The sequence below is a fragment of the Meleagris gallopavo genome, chromosome 4, assembly GCF_000146605.3.
Source record: "Meleagris gallopavo isolate NT-WF06-2002-E0010 breed Aviagen turkey brand Nicholas breeding stock chromosome 4, Turkey_5.1, whole genome shotgun sequence".
Classification (NCBI taxonomy): Eukaryota; Metazoa; Chordata; class Aves; order Galliformes; family Phasianidae; genus Meleagris; species Meleagris gallopavo.
This window is the reverse complement of record NC_015014.2, coordinates 55,940,375-55,955,297: the sequence shown is the minus strand read 5'-3', so window position 1 is coordinate 55,955,297 and position 14,923 is coordinate 55,940,375. Positions and strand designations below refer to the sequence as shown.

General features: G+C 41.3%; 1 protein-coding gene across 12 annotated transcripts in view; it reads right to left on the bottom strand.

The window, feature by feature from the left end:
* The window catches only part of LDB2 (LIM domain binding 2), a 202,975-nt gene that overhangs the window by 187,382 nt on the left and 670 nt on the right, over nt 1-14,923 (bottom strand). The window lies entirely within an intron of this gene.

Genomic DNA, 14,923 nt, shown 5'->3' with positions numbered 1-14,923 from the left:
TTTCCCTGAATACAGGAAGAATGGAAAATTCTCATAAAACCTATTATGGGAAGCATACATTGAATGCACCAATTATGTACATGTATGCATCCTTTTTCCTTCCACTTTCCACAAAAGGAGATGGTTTCCAATTAATCCCTTGCAGATAGTATGTTCAAAGTTTCCAGTATAACCAGCAAGCCATCTACTAAATTCTGAATATATTTTACAAGAGCTGTTCCATTGGTTGGAAGAGACTCAGACACTCTAGAAGGACTGCTACTTGATAATGAGCTCCTCTTTCCATTGGTCACTACAAACAGGATATATAATCTACCTTGAAAACGCCTGTAGCACTCCAGTTAACACACAAGATCTCCCTCCCCTCTAGTGACTGTTTCCAGTGAGAATAAACTACAATAACTTAGTGAGAGTTAACATGAGCCATTTCTTAAGCTTTTGATGCTGATGATCCCAGTGTTGAGCATGCTGTTGCTTAAGATGCCTGCCCATGGACAGTTTTGGCTCCCCTAAAGGAAGCTGCCAATGGGCTCCCAGATCCACCAATCTAGCCAGGGTCTCCTCTTTATGTCAGGGACATCTGCAAGTACTTGCTTAGCAAAACCACAGCCAACATAGCTCTTCAGAAAGTATCAGTTCAAAGAGGAGTAAGGCGGAGAAGTTGATGTAGAAAAACACAAACAGCCTGTAATCTGGAAAATTTAGGCCGAAACACAAGAACACATCTGAGCGATGCTACTGTTAGAAGTTCCAGTTCAGATGCAAGGCTTTACTGCTGAAAATCTAACAATACTCCACACCTTTCCTCAACTCAGCTTCCCAAAAGCCCAATAGCAGCATTTCCTGTTGATGTTCAGCAATATATTTACTATCTCCCTGTTCCTGTGGTGACAGAACACCTCAGAGTCCCTAACTTGCTAAACCAGAGGAGCTGAAGGGATTTAGTGGAGTTTGCATCAAGTGTGGGCAGCTTGGCATGAAAATTGGCAGAGCTAAGGAAACTGTCCCAAGAGGCCTGTTGGTGAAGGCGTAAGGAGGGGATTATTTGAAACTGTGATAGTGAGAAAGTTTGAGGCCATCATTCTTCCATGGAAGACTGGGAACTCCAACAGGTTTGCACCTCAAAGGTGCAGAGCATGGAAAACAGATAAATGCAAGTGCAAAGCCTTTTTGGCAAGAAGCCACTTAGGAATTTAAGTCTGCTATATTTGGGAAGAATCTGGCAATGTTTTCAATGCCAGCAATAAATAAATCAATCAGTGCTCACCACCGTCATTGACTTCCTTGCGATTCCTCCACGCTTACATAGCTGTGTCCAGCTTTCTAGCCCAAATCACTTTACTATACAACTGCTTGTGTTTTGAGAGCATTCTTTAATGGATTCATGCTCAAAGAGTAAAAGGCAGGCAGCAATACACACTTCAATATTTAAAAGCATAAATAAAAATCTTAACAGATCCCAGATGTTTAATTTCCTCCAGCCCTTGTCAATGATTGAGTTGGAGCTGATGTAGATGATTTTTTTTAAGATCAGTGGTCAGTTTGATGCTGAAAAAGGTTCAGATGTCTGGAAATTTCAAATGCAATTTCTACAAATTAATAAATCATGAAGTAGATGCAAGGGAGACAAGCATGAATGTAAGTGGCTGCACTTCTGCAAACTTACTTTATGACCTGAAATGCATCCACAGGTTTTAAATGCAACTGTAAGATAACAGTAACAATTTGTCAGCATATAGAAAATCCCATAGAGGTAATTATTTCAATCTCTTTTTTTTTCTTTCTTTTCAGCAAAAGAACTCCAAAGGCTCATACAAACAACAAGCTGAAGGAACACATATTTTAAGGTAAATATAATGTGCTGGTGCTGTTGAAACTAATGAAGAATTTGCTGTTTACTTCAGCAGAACTAACATTTGCTAGCTGCATCCATTTGTCACTTATTAAAGCAATAAGTTACTGTTTACTGTACCAGACAAATCAAGACTGTACAGAAAATGCATCTATAAAAAAAAAGCTACTGAATTGAGTTACTAAGGCCACGCTGCCAAGCACACAAGTTCGTAACAGTAATGAGGGGCTGAATTATTTCAGTCTGATTTTTACAGGGAGAAGTCCGCAGCCCCCAAATAATGGCAACGAGGAGAGGGATGGGTTCTGAAAGCCCACATTTAGCTCACACAATCTATGATGTGTGCACTTGACGTCACACCAGAGCTGCAAGTCTGCCAGTTCATCAGCCACAAACCACACATGCTGCCCATTTCAGGCAGTTCAGACCCTAAAAGGCCATGAATTCCATTCAATTGCCTTCTTTCCCCTTCTTAGTAAAGCAGCTGTTTGAGAAAAACACTGAAAAACATTAGCTATGGATGTCCAGGATTTGCTTTTGATTGGCACTGAAACCAAACAAATGAAGAAGGCTAATAACAAATCTTTTAAAATTGGTTATTTATTAATACATCTACCAATGCAGACTTTGGAGTCCACTTTCAAAGAATGTGGATAAGCTCAGCTAAATGATTTATTTTCTACAGCTTGCCAGATCTAACTATTATTCTGCTGAATTATGTGCCATTCATTTCTCTCTCCAGTTAAACTTCTCATTGAAGACTTCCCCCCTTTCTTGTTATTTGCTTTGCTTCTCAATATTCCCTGATAGTGCTGCTGTTTTTAGCAATACTTTCTGTTATACCTTTGGCATTTGTGAAATGATAAGGGCAAACATAATCTAAGCCTCTGAACACACAACATTATCACACAGACAACTACGGACCACACTTAAAATCTGCATATGTCCTCCTCATCATTTAAGATGCGTCAAACTCATCTCTGAGTTACCTAAAATTGTTTACTATGAGAACACGTAGGTCTCAAACCCAAATTTTTACTGAATCAGCTCCTGCAGAAAACTGGCAGTGATGAATCTGGCACATCCAGACGCTGGGCTGAATGCTAGTTCCACTGCTGTAAACAGGAAAACTTTGCCTGGGATAGGACACTGCAGTTACAAAGCAGGAAGAAGTGCCTGAAACAAAGGTAGGAAGCTTGTGAGAGAGAAAAAAGGATTAGGAAAGAAAACAAACAAAAACAAAAAATAAAACAAAACAAAAACACAAAGCAAAACAAACAAAAACAATACCACCGGCCCACAGACAGTACTTTATTTGCAATCGTGCCATCTGTGTGCCATCAATCTCTAAGGAAGGGAAAGACTGCTGGGCTGAGCACTCAATTTATATTTCTCAGTTGACTCTTCTACTCACACTTGGCGTTCTCAAGCTTAGCCTAGCTATTCTGCTAACAAAATTTGCACACCAGGTGGGTTTGTCCAAGTTCCATGGTCCTAATAGTGTCATATACTTCCTAATAATAATCTTGAAAATTATATAGGTAATTGTGTTTGTAAAAGGCCACCCTCAGCAAAATCTGGAGGGCTCTTTCCTCTCCACAGGAAAAAATGTTTTAATAAAACAGTGCCGTTAAAAATACTGCCATTAAAAAACGGTGAGAAGAAAACTATTAAAAATTACACTCTTTTTGCTGCTGTCTTAAGATGTTAACAAAACTAAAAGAGTTCTCGGGTCTGCAGAGGGTAAAAGAGCCCCAACCAGGATGGGGGCTGAGCAGGAGTAGCATCCTTTGGCTCTGTAAGACCACAACCCAGGATGAGACATTAACATTCAGACCCCAGACTGGACAGCAGGAGGGCTCCTGTGCACAGGTTGGGCCTCGCCCTGCAGAGGTGCAGCTCGCTGCTTCCCTTCCTTATTGAAATTCAGTCCTCCTAATTCACATTGCAGAAAGCAAGAGCATAATGAAATACAGCAGAGATCATTTCAGCAGTTTTTACCCACCCATGCTCCTGACCAACACATAACCCCTCACAGGACTCTTCTCAATCTGAAGTAGCCTCAGGAACAACTTATGTTTCTATAGCGTGGTAATCATTAAGACTGCTATTAGATCACCGTTCAGAAATGCATCTGTAACTGTAACTACCTTCATTGGTCTAACACACCAAGACAGTCCCAGTTCTGCTTAAGATAGCTCACTTTTTCCAACAGACAATTTAAACAGCCTCTTTCCCTCACAAGTGGAATAAAAAATTTACAACCAGCTCCCTTATTTGCAAGCAAATACAGGTAATGTCTGTTAGACAGCAAAATCCATTAGGCACTGGATAGTTTTGGTACTGTGAGCTGCCTCCAAAAGGCAACAGATGTGGGGAAGGGGGAGGGGAAAGTTAATTTTGTCTTTTTAATATTCAAAGTGGGTTTGTTCTCACTGGCTAATTAAATCAGTAGAGTGCAAACAATAAAAGAAAAAAATAATTGTTGCCTTTCTTCCCTAGAACAACCTCTCTGGTTCTAACAAGACGTTATAATATTTCCACCCCAAATCCTTTTCAAATAACATACATACAACCCAACACCAGCCTCATTGAGAAGAATATGCCTTTCTTGAGGAATTTAAGATAAGTTGTTCTTCCACTGTTATGAAAAAGTGGGCTTGGAATGAGCTTCTCTGATTGACACAAAACTACTGAAGAATTACACTTTAAAAGGAATAGATTTAATAACAGTATCAGACGTACAAATCAACTATCCGAACACTACCCTAAAATACATTTGTACTTTCTTGGCAAAGCCAGTAGGTTTGCACAAGCATGCTGAATTACTTGAGAAGTAATGAAATGTGTTAATAACATTAAACAGTCATCTTCCAAGAACTTGCTGCATAATGGCATTTCTAGTCAGATAATTCTTTGTGGTGCATAAATACATGTAGTATCAATTAAAGCATTTGATTTATAAAATCAAAATGAATGTGTTATATTTAAATTTGGATAGAAAGAATTTTAAATACTACTACCTACTTTCAGCCTTCAGTTAGTTACAATATACAACACAGTACCAAAGAGAAATGGAGAATACAACCACAACTCCACTGTGCTAGCACTGTACCAGAACTGAGAAGATGGTCCCATCCCCAAAAATCTTATAATTAAATATTATAATAGACATATTTATAATATAAATATATATTATAATAAATATAATGAAGACAGGAGCGTGGATGAACATCAGTAGCCACCCTCAATTTCAAGTGTTCGGCAAAGAATCCAAATATCTCCATGTGAAATAAGATAGGTAGCATGCACTGAGCACTGAGCTGCTCACTTCCCACTGCAGATAGTTCAATACAACTTTGGGCACGTGTTGTCTAACTGCAGTGTTCAAGTGACAGCATTGTGGACATACCAGAAGGTAATGGAGAACAGAAGGATGGAGTCCCCCTGCCATTTCAGCTCAATTGCTGACAAGCTTTTTACAAGTACTGGGATAAAGGAAAGTAATGTGGGACTTAACGTGTGAGTTTTTGGGAACTCCTTTCATAGATGATCCCAAACAACCATGGATGTAGTTGTTTGAAGATGCAAGAAGTGACCAACAGAGAACATAGGTAGTGAGGTACTGTGAGGTCCTGAGCTTTTACAGCTACGGAGCTCCACCTCAGCTTGACACCGTATTGGTCCAATTTTAAGTCTATCAAGAATAACTCATAAAAATGTAACTTTATTGTTATTGAATTATCTGCAGATGAAACACCTCAAATTCAGGGTATTACAGAGCTCTGTATTGTATCTGCCAAATGCTTGCTATATTTTCCATTCAACTCCACTGTACAAAAGTACCCAGCACCAAAACGTACCTTATGCCCTTCCAAGCATTTTCCTGGTTAATGGCTCTCCAAATTAATGGCTGGGAACAAATAAAATATTAGCTCTGTACTGCAGCCATAACTGTGTTTCTCTATGTAATCCGAATGACGTGCAAACATCAGAGCACTGGAGATAAAAGCAAGTAGACTTTGTGATGTCCCATGTTACAACACTTCAAATATGTGTTATGAAGACCATGAAGAGAAATGAGCCCAGTAATGATTAATTTAACTATGTCAAGGAAACGGAGTAGAGTAATCCAGCCAAGAGACTTCTGTTGATACTCGTAAGAGAGAGCATTTATCAATAACCACTAACCTCTGGATTCTAGCTGTTAGTTTGGTGCTGCCTGTGTTACTTCTTAAGCCACCAGGTGTCACAGTGGCTCAATGGAGGGGCTCTTGTCCGTCTAGACACACAAGTTGTGGCTTCAGGTTACAGACCAGAGTTCACACCGCCTGCACGAGGAAGTCAGTGACACTGAATATTTTGATGAAAACTATCCTCTGGATGAAACAGTCACGGGGTAACTCGGATGCTCTTGATGTGAGTGTTAAATAATCCTGTGGCACTGCCACAGGAGAGATGTACTCGGTGTTCTGGTGTCTTGACCGATCTTTTTACTTTGTATTATTAACCCTGCCACAGTGTTAAGAGGCACTGAAAAGAGCTGAGTTAATCATTCATATCAAATAATAATTTTTGTGAATTCTACTCTTCTTTTTACTCAGAGTTGCTAGGAATTAATGACAACTTACTTGAATGCATTAATTGTTCAAATTCAAGACATATATTTGCCTGTCTTTCATAAGATTGTCTGCTGTATGCATGTAATATTATATTAAATATATACACTGCAAGTGGTCATATATCACGTGTTTCTATTTCTCATTCTCGACTAGAGGAGCAGAGATGGAGCTGAAAATGTTGGGAAGCTTCTCATTTTTTCACCTATTTTTCCTTTTTACCGTGCAGTTACTTTAAAAATGTAAATAGGACCTTACCCTAAGAAAAAAAATCTGCAAGTACATCATATTTCCTGATCTGGTGGCAATTTTCCCATTGCCAACACTCATTGACATTAATTTGCTTTATACGCATACACCAGTCAGTCATCATTGCAAAGCAATAGGAGATTTGTCTCTGGCGTATCGAATTGCTAAAGATCATGGCTCTATCTTGAAGGCTCTGGAAACTAAAAACAGGAAAGTGCTTTTCAGCTTAGCCCATATAAAGCAAACAACTTCTATCCAGAATGCTTAACAACTAGAAATTTGCATTCTGCAATTATTCGTGAGAATAAAACATCGGTGATCAAACATTCACACAAACACATAAAGAGCACAGGCACAGCCAAAGAAAATTCACTGTTAAACTGCAGTGCATAGTCATGGAAATTCTGCACGAAGCATTTGTTGCGCTCAGGTAATGAACCTTTACCCAGTATGCTGGCTTTTCATGTCCCATTATTCATGCCAACACATTCATTAAAATGAGCCTTCGCTTTTTAACATAATCGACAGCGTGCATAGGTGTGGCCTTCAAAGAGTTATTACCACAGTTTACAGGCATGCTGTTCGTAAATACAAGCAGAACGCCGGTTGGTGCAAAATGCCAAGCTTCCCACAAAACATATGGTAATTTTTGCTCTGTAAAACAGATAGATGCGCTATATAATGCATAATTGCAGCACATTATATATGAACTTCTAATTGCTTAAAATGATACTTCAAGATCACATCAACAACATTATTACCCAATTACTCTAAGGGTTAACTGATTCTCCAGTGATTAAGTCTAGGTAAAAGTGAGCGAGCTATTGTGTTGCCTTCAACCGCTGAAACAAGCAATATGGTTGCAAAGGCACATATAGAATCTGTAAGCTGTGGATGTTTTTATCATTGTGGTATGGCAAAGAAGAATGGTGAATAAATGTTGGCCAAGTACCAAAGGAAAGAGGGTCCTGCAAGATGCTGGGTGACTTCAACAGGAAGAATTTTCATTTGCTGCAAAGGAACTACTTTGCCTTTACTTAATGATGGTTAGCAGCCACAATAACGGTATTATGATGTGAAATGGAATAACATGTAAAGATTTTCAGTGCTTAAAGTAGAAACAAGAATTACTGAAGATGGTAACAGTGGCAAGTTACTGTTAGAACATGAGGAACTGAGTACACAGCACTTCATATTCCCTTTCATCAGTTGTAAGTATACATATACACACATATATATATATATCCAGCTTGCAAACCTAAGGGCAAAACAGGTTTCACACTTGCCTTGAAGGTCCTCTACTCCTTAGAAAAGGAGATGGTCAGGAATACCAGTGTTGCTGATTGTCCTCCTGAAGGACAAAGTGAGAGTGCTCCAGCTTAAATAGTAACACAAGAAAGTTTCACTCTTTTCTGTTTTCTGAGCTTTTTCCTCTCTCCATGTGACTTCTGTAGTTAAAGATTTAGAATGTTTCTTTTTGTATAATGTGGTTATTAATATTTCAGAAATCTCTTTGTACCCTGCTCTAGAACAGATGGCAAGTCTTTCTCTGATACAATGTTCTGCTAATGGCTGAAGCAAAACTACACAACCAGAACACGAATCACAATAAGATACGTGAAATCATGCAAATATGCAATGTATTGAGAAAGTCTTAACTCTCCCAATCAATTTACTACTTCACCAAATAACCTAATAAAAAAATAATTAGAAAAGACAAGTGTTTGAAAGTCCAAAGAAAAAAAGTATGTTGGAAAACAACATAACAGTAATACTCCAACAAGGACATTTGGTTCACGCATTTATTAAGTTTCTGAAGAATGAGCACAGTGGGTTTATGACTCAGCCCATCCTTGGGTCTTTATTAAGCAGGGGTGTCCAAATGTGATCTCTGTTATACACATTCAATGTTTCTATGAATGCAACAGACAAGGTCGTGCAACTAATCTGTGCAACCCTCTTGCACAGTCATGAAGTCATGAAGAATGCTCAGGTCTGCAGCCAGCAGTTGTATCCTGGGTAGGATCTGGACAGGCATTAAATCTGCTGTACCTGACCAACCTGATCACAAAAATGTACTCAGAGATCACATTTCCATCTTCCCTTTTGAACCACACACACAAATAGCACAGATAGGTTTTAACTACTTTCAGTTCATCTAACCAGGCTTGGCAAGCTGACTGTGGCACAAAGGCTATCAGCAGTACTGGATATCACCCTGAGACTTATTGCAGCAATGTTCTAATTTATCAAATATTCAGAAGGATACAGCAATCCCTCTATTCAGTTTGCAGATACTCAGGCAGCAAAGTTGAAGCACAGTTAGAAACCCATGTAAAGGTATGGCTTTGGTGTGTCAGTTGTGAGTTTGTGACTGCCCTGATGAGTACTTGGATATGAGTACTGACAGCAGAAAGACCTTAAGGAGCACGTCTCATCTGATACCTACACAGGCTGTAGAGTTATGAAAAGTACTGATGACTTATTCAAAAAAAAATAAAGCAGCCTTTACCTTGTGCTTCAGTGCTGCATGCTGCAGAGAGGAACAGCAGCCTGGCCAGCAGGCTCACCATGTGGCTTCTTGTTGATGGAGCAGCAAGGCAGTGCCCAGGGAGCCCGTGTCTTGTGGACAGGACCCTGTAAAATTTATGGCTGCTGAAAGGATTCTACCACCAATAGACTTTGGCCACCAAAACCAAGCATTTTATTTCTGCAAAGATCTTTTGTTTCCAGGTCAGTGATTTTTCACTAGCCCCATAAGGCACAGAAGTGGCAGAGTCAACTCAGAAGCATCAGCTGATCCCACCCCAATATTTGTTGCCCTCAGGTGGCTCTAGCTGATCCTCACTTATTTCAGAAGAACCAAAAGTACCCTTTGACACAGATGAGTAACTGGGTTTGAGTGTAGCAGAACATGGCTGTCCTTCAGAATGTAACAGAAATGGAAATAGTATTATGGCAATGAAGCATTTTCTGTCTGAACAACCAAGGCCAGCAAGAACATACTGGGAAAAGAAACACACAGTGCTAAGGAGATTTCAGCCAGGGTCTCAGAGAGGTTTCTTCCATTATTTCTGGTAATATATAAAGCCAACAGGCTCTGTCCTACCCCAGCCATTTCTGGAAGCCACAAACCATCTGCCACTGTGTCCCACCAGGATCACCCCGAGGCCCTGAGCAGACCAGGAGCCACTTTTGGAAAAGAGCACCCAGCAGACTGAGGATATACGCTGACTTGTTTACACAGTGCAGCTAGGAAAGCAAGCCTTGCTCGGGAGGAAGCAAACACACAAAGTATCAGCTTGGTCGGAATGCCTGTTTACAGCAGATATGCAACTTTTGGCAAAAAGATATGAACAAATATCATTTGAAGCAAAAAGTCCAGCTAAAAAATATTGTAATGTGTTTAGCAATCCATCCATATACTTTTTCTATAAACAAAGGAAGTATATACACCAAAACCAAATTCTTTTAAAATCTGGTCTTGCAATCCAACAGCAGGCAGAACTCCAGCCGAAGTGAGAGCGCAGGGCTGGGACTTTGTCAAGGTCCCTGCTTTGCTCCCTCTCACCATCCAGAGGCTGCTATTTGTTAGACTGGATCTGCACAGTAAATCTTGTTTATATCAGAGAAAGACTGAGTTTAAGGGATTTTTTTTTAAAGTGGATTTGTGGTTTAAAGAATGAAGAACAAAAAAAGGAAAAAAAGAAAGGGTTGAGAAGATTTATTTATAGAAAATGATCTAGCAAGCATCACAATAACTTACAGGGGATCCAGCCTCCGTATTTTTATTGACTCTCCCTTCCCCACTCACCAGCTCCTGCCCCAAAAGCTCCCTGTCCCTTAAGCATGCAGTTTATATTATAACTACAGGGGAAGAAAAAAAATGCAGCAAGACATCTTCAACTGTAAGCTATGGATCAGCACGGAAAGGAAGCTGTCTTTTATTTCTTTCCCAGCCTCATAAGTATTGTTAGTTTGTAAAAATTTTAATTGAAAACAGCTGCAACAGTTTTGTGTGCTTCTTTTTTTTTTTTTTTTTTGTAAGGGATGAAAAAGATTCTATGAAATAAAAGACAATCAGGAAAATGAGCCCTGAATTCATCCTGAAGACCGTGTCTGTCGAAACGAGTTCAAGGGGTTCTTTTAAAACTGACCTCAGCTTCAGCAAAGCAGGATTTTAGAAGTAGTTACTGAAAATCCTTTACTGATGTTCCTAGAATTGCTGCGTACTATTGGTGTGGTTGTGGACGAATGGCTATTTCCTCAAAACTACTCTGAGACAGAAGTTTATGTTTTCCCCCAACAAAACAAACTCATCAGACAAACTCAAATCTATGTATACAACATCAGAGATCTGTTTGCGATACGAAGTTGCTATGTGAACAAACGTGATGTCACAACAGATATTTTTATGACTAATCTATTAAAAGCACTTTCAGAAGAAGAGGAAAAGCTTATTTCATTAGATAGCAATGCGGGGAAGTAAAATAAGAGACTTTCATTTAACTGTAGAATTTTGTTTTGCTTTGCTGTGATTTGCTTCACTTTAAATATTTGCTTGGATCCGAATGTCTGTGTGAGCTTCCAGCTCATTTGGTACCTTCTAAATGATCATAACATCCTCCTTTATTTTTCCTTTTAATTTTCTTTAAATTTTCTTCCATCGTGAAATCTCTGCTTTTGAAAATTCACTATAGCGTTTCAAAGGGGTTTAATAAGGTTTGATTAAGCTAACTGTCATTAAAACAAACACGCCGCTAATCAAGTTCTGTAGTCACCCTTCCAACACTGCCCTCCCAGCTAGGAGGGCTCTGCTCTCCTGCAGCAGAGAGACACAGGCAAATTCCATACACTGTGACAGACAGAAGTTTTGCAAATTCAGGGAACTAAACAAACCCGTGAGAAGCTCAATACGATGCTCTGATTATTGGCAATAAAGCAACGCCTCAAACTTTAAACTGTCAGCAACTTTAAGTGCTCCATCCACAGCGCACTGCTACTGAAAAATAATTATCTACAAGATATAATCATCTTTTGTTTTCTTTTAAGAGTGAGCAATTTCAAATGATTGAATATTACAGTGGAAAAGGATTTACAACATCAAAACATCAAAGAGAAAAAGAGGTGTTTTTTTTTTTTTTAACTATAGAGTTTAATAAAGAACAGAGAAAATACTGAAGCTAATTTGCCTACACTGCGTACTACTCAGGACTTGAGAAACTGCTGAATATACCACAACAACAGCCCTGCTCTCCTGAAATGTTCAAACAATGCAGATACAAAAATATTAAGATAAACTGAGTTTGAGTGAGCAGTCATGAAATCCTTAAACCGCAAGCACAGCAAGGGAACATCTATATTGCAGTTACCCAGAAAGTTAGCTAACTGTGAGAGAAGTGCATAAGGTTTATTTTTATATCTGTCGGAGATTATTAAACATTTCAATATGCTTTTACTTCTTTAAGTCCGGACTGTTGATACGTTACAAACTGGCACTAGGCAAGCCCAAGAATTATTAAGAAATCATGTATTTATTTCCATTAGAGAAAAGTATTACAAGATAAGATTTCTTCGAACCACTTGTAAGGAAGCTGAGGTGTTCCTGTCCGGCAGCTTACAAGGCAGGCTCCCCGCATTACTTCAGATGACACAGGAATTAGCTGGGTGCTGGCCTCCCGCCAGTCCTTACATCACACAGCCACCCCCTGCCTGGGTGTGATTGGAATTCCTCGCCCAGGACCGACCCTGGATTCAAACAGGAGCTGTAGGTTCTGCCCAGAAAGTTGTGACAAGTTTGGAGAGCGCAAGTTTGCACATCCAGCACGGGCTGCAGCTGCTAATTTCTTACTTTCCTCTCTACCTTTCCTTCCTAAAGAAAACAGGAGTGACGAAGACATCCACACTGCATCTAAATGACCTTTATTTACCACTGGATACTCTGTCTGATCAGCACAGCCCTTAAGGGGCCTATGTACCCTTTCCACCTAATGCTGGCACAGCTCTCAGGGAGGGTCCCTGAAAGCAGAGCAGCTCTGTGGGCACTGCTGCCCCTGTGAACCACTCACCCCGCACTCACCCTGATGGCAGCAGACGTGGCATGCACCTGCCCCAACGGCAGCCCTACCAGCCCTGAGCTTCCTTATAATCACTTTCACCCACCTGCAAGCTTCATTCAGAAGTTGCAGGAGTTCACTGCAAAGGGGGGTTCTGCAGATGGAGGGGAGGAAAGGGACAGACATGACATACAGACACTCCTTCCATGGCTTTCTGTCCATCCTATGCACAACTTCCACTGCTGTGAGGGATGGCAGAGGACCCAACTCTAGAAGACTGTTAGGAACATCTCAATTTTTTAAGAAAATGACACAATCCCTGAAGCTTCCAGGCACACATTTGGGATGGGACAAGGAATAAGAGCTGTAGGATTCTCCTTCTTTTTTTAGAACAAATGATCACTAGCTCTCCAGAAGCTGGGTATGAGCAGAATCTGACATCGTGCTACCCCCCAGCCTTTGGGCAGTGTTTCCTTTCCCCTTAAGCTGCTTTCCTGACACTCACCTACCCCCTGGGGCTCCACCAGAGAGCAGTGCCTATGTTATCCGAAAGGCTGCCTGAAGAGAAATGCTCACATGGCACGCCAGCATCACCCAAAGCACAAGCACCTCCCATGGCATGTGGGACTGCATGGGGCTGGTCTGGAGAAATTCAGAGCCACTCACATACGCTCCAGAAGCCTTCAGCTCCTGAGCACAAGCACACTTGAAAGAGGGGGACATTAATGCAAAACTTCTGCTCCCCACCTGCCTGAGGAGGCAGCAGGATTCCTCGCAGGGTGTCTGCATCCAGGCACTGTGAGTGGCCCAGGAAACTCATCTGCTTTTTTTAGTATTATTATTTTCTTTATTAAGGAAGGGGTTTAAAGTGGGGGATAAAAGAGACCACACGAAGCTAGCTAGAAAATGCATGTCAACAAACAACAATACTTACAGCACAGAGCAGAGAAATCAAAAAACAGACAACCAGAATGGAAACACTGAACAATCACAATGCAAAATTCTTTCTGCTCTGAGCAACTAAAAAATGATAATAATAATAAATGCTTGAGCATAAGGCTTTCATTAACAGAGCACTATCTTCAGTCAGATCCTGCTGGAACCCACGGCAGCACTACAGGAGGGTTCCTGCTTGTTCCCCACCCACCATCTCATTGTAGGTGCCCCCCAACACAGCAGGCTCTTAGGACGGTGTAGAAGGGGCTGCTTTATGAGTCCCTCCAAAACTTTGAGTGGAACGTCTGTAAGGGAGTTGCAATTGGAAGCTGTGGCCCAAAGTGTTGCTGAAATAATATGTAAAATAGCGATATGAACACTGACTGCATGTCGGTGTGGCTTCGATAATAGAACCCTAAAGGAATCTCTGAACAATACAGATTTCTGCTGCTTGACAAAGTCTAGAAACTACAATGCCAGTATGTACAGAAATGTAAGATCAGAGTTGCGAGACACTGACAAAACACTTGCAGAACAGAAAAACACACAGAACCACCCCACCGACACCCAAACGGCCGAGACCAAGGTGCACCAACAATTGGGGCACAAGTGCAGAGCGGTCCCCGTGGTTCTGGGGGCTGCTGTAAGCTCCCCGCCAGCACTGAGAGGCACTGAACCCCACAGCAGCGTGCGGGAGCAGCAGTGGCAGAGCCCAGCGCCGGGAGCGGCGGCCAATCAGAAAGCAGGTCACCGCTCGTGTGTGCACTGTGTACACTGAGCGGCACTGCCTCCATGGCTCGGCTGACAGTCGGGCATGCATGCGTGCTTTATTTTGTTGTGACCTCTGGTTCTTTCCAGGAACTACAGCATAACAAACGGGTCGGTCCAAAACCCTTCGCCACGCTTGGTGACACCGATTCAGCAGACACGGGTGTCTGTACGAAGCTCTTAATTACACAAGATGGGTACTTTTACAAAGTGTTTGCAGGGCAGCGCCGGCAAAGTATGGCAAAAATCCCAGCGCCAGGACAATCTGCTACCCAAACACAGCCACATGGCAGCACTGCAGCCCGATCCCGGCCACGCTACACTCCGGCAGGCAGAAGTGCGCCGTGTTAACCACGCAAACAACAGGCTGCAGCCTCCCCCGCTCTTTCCCTGAGCGGCCGAACGTCCCCTCTCCGTGCAGCACTCCGCTCCGTGGCAGCTGC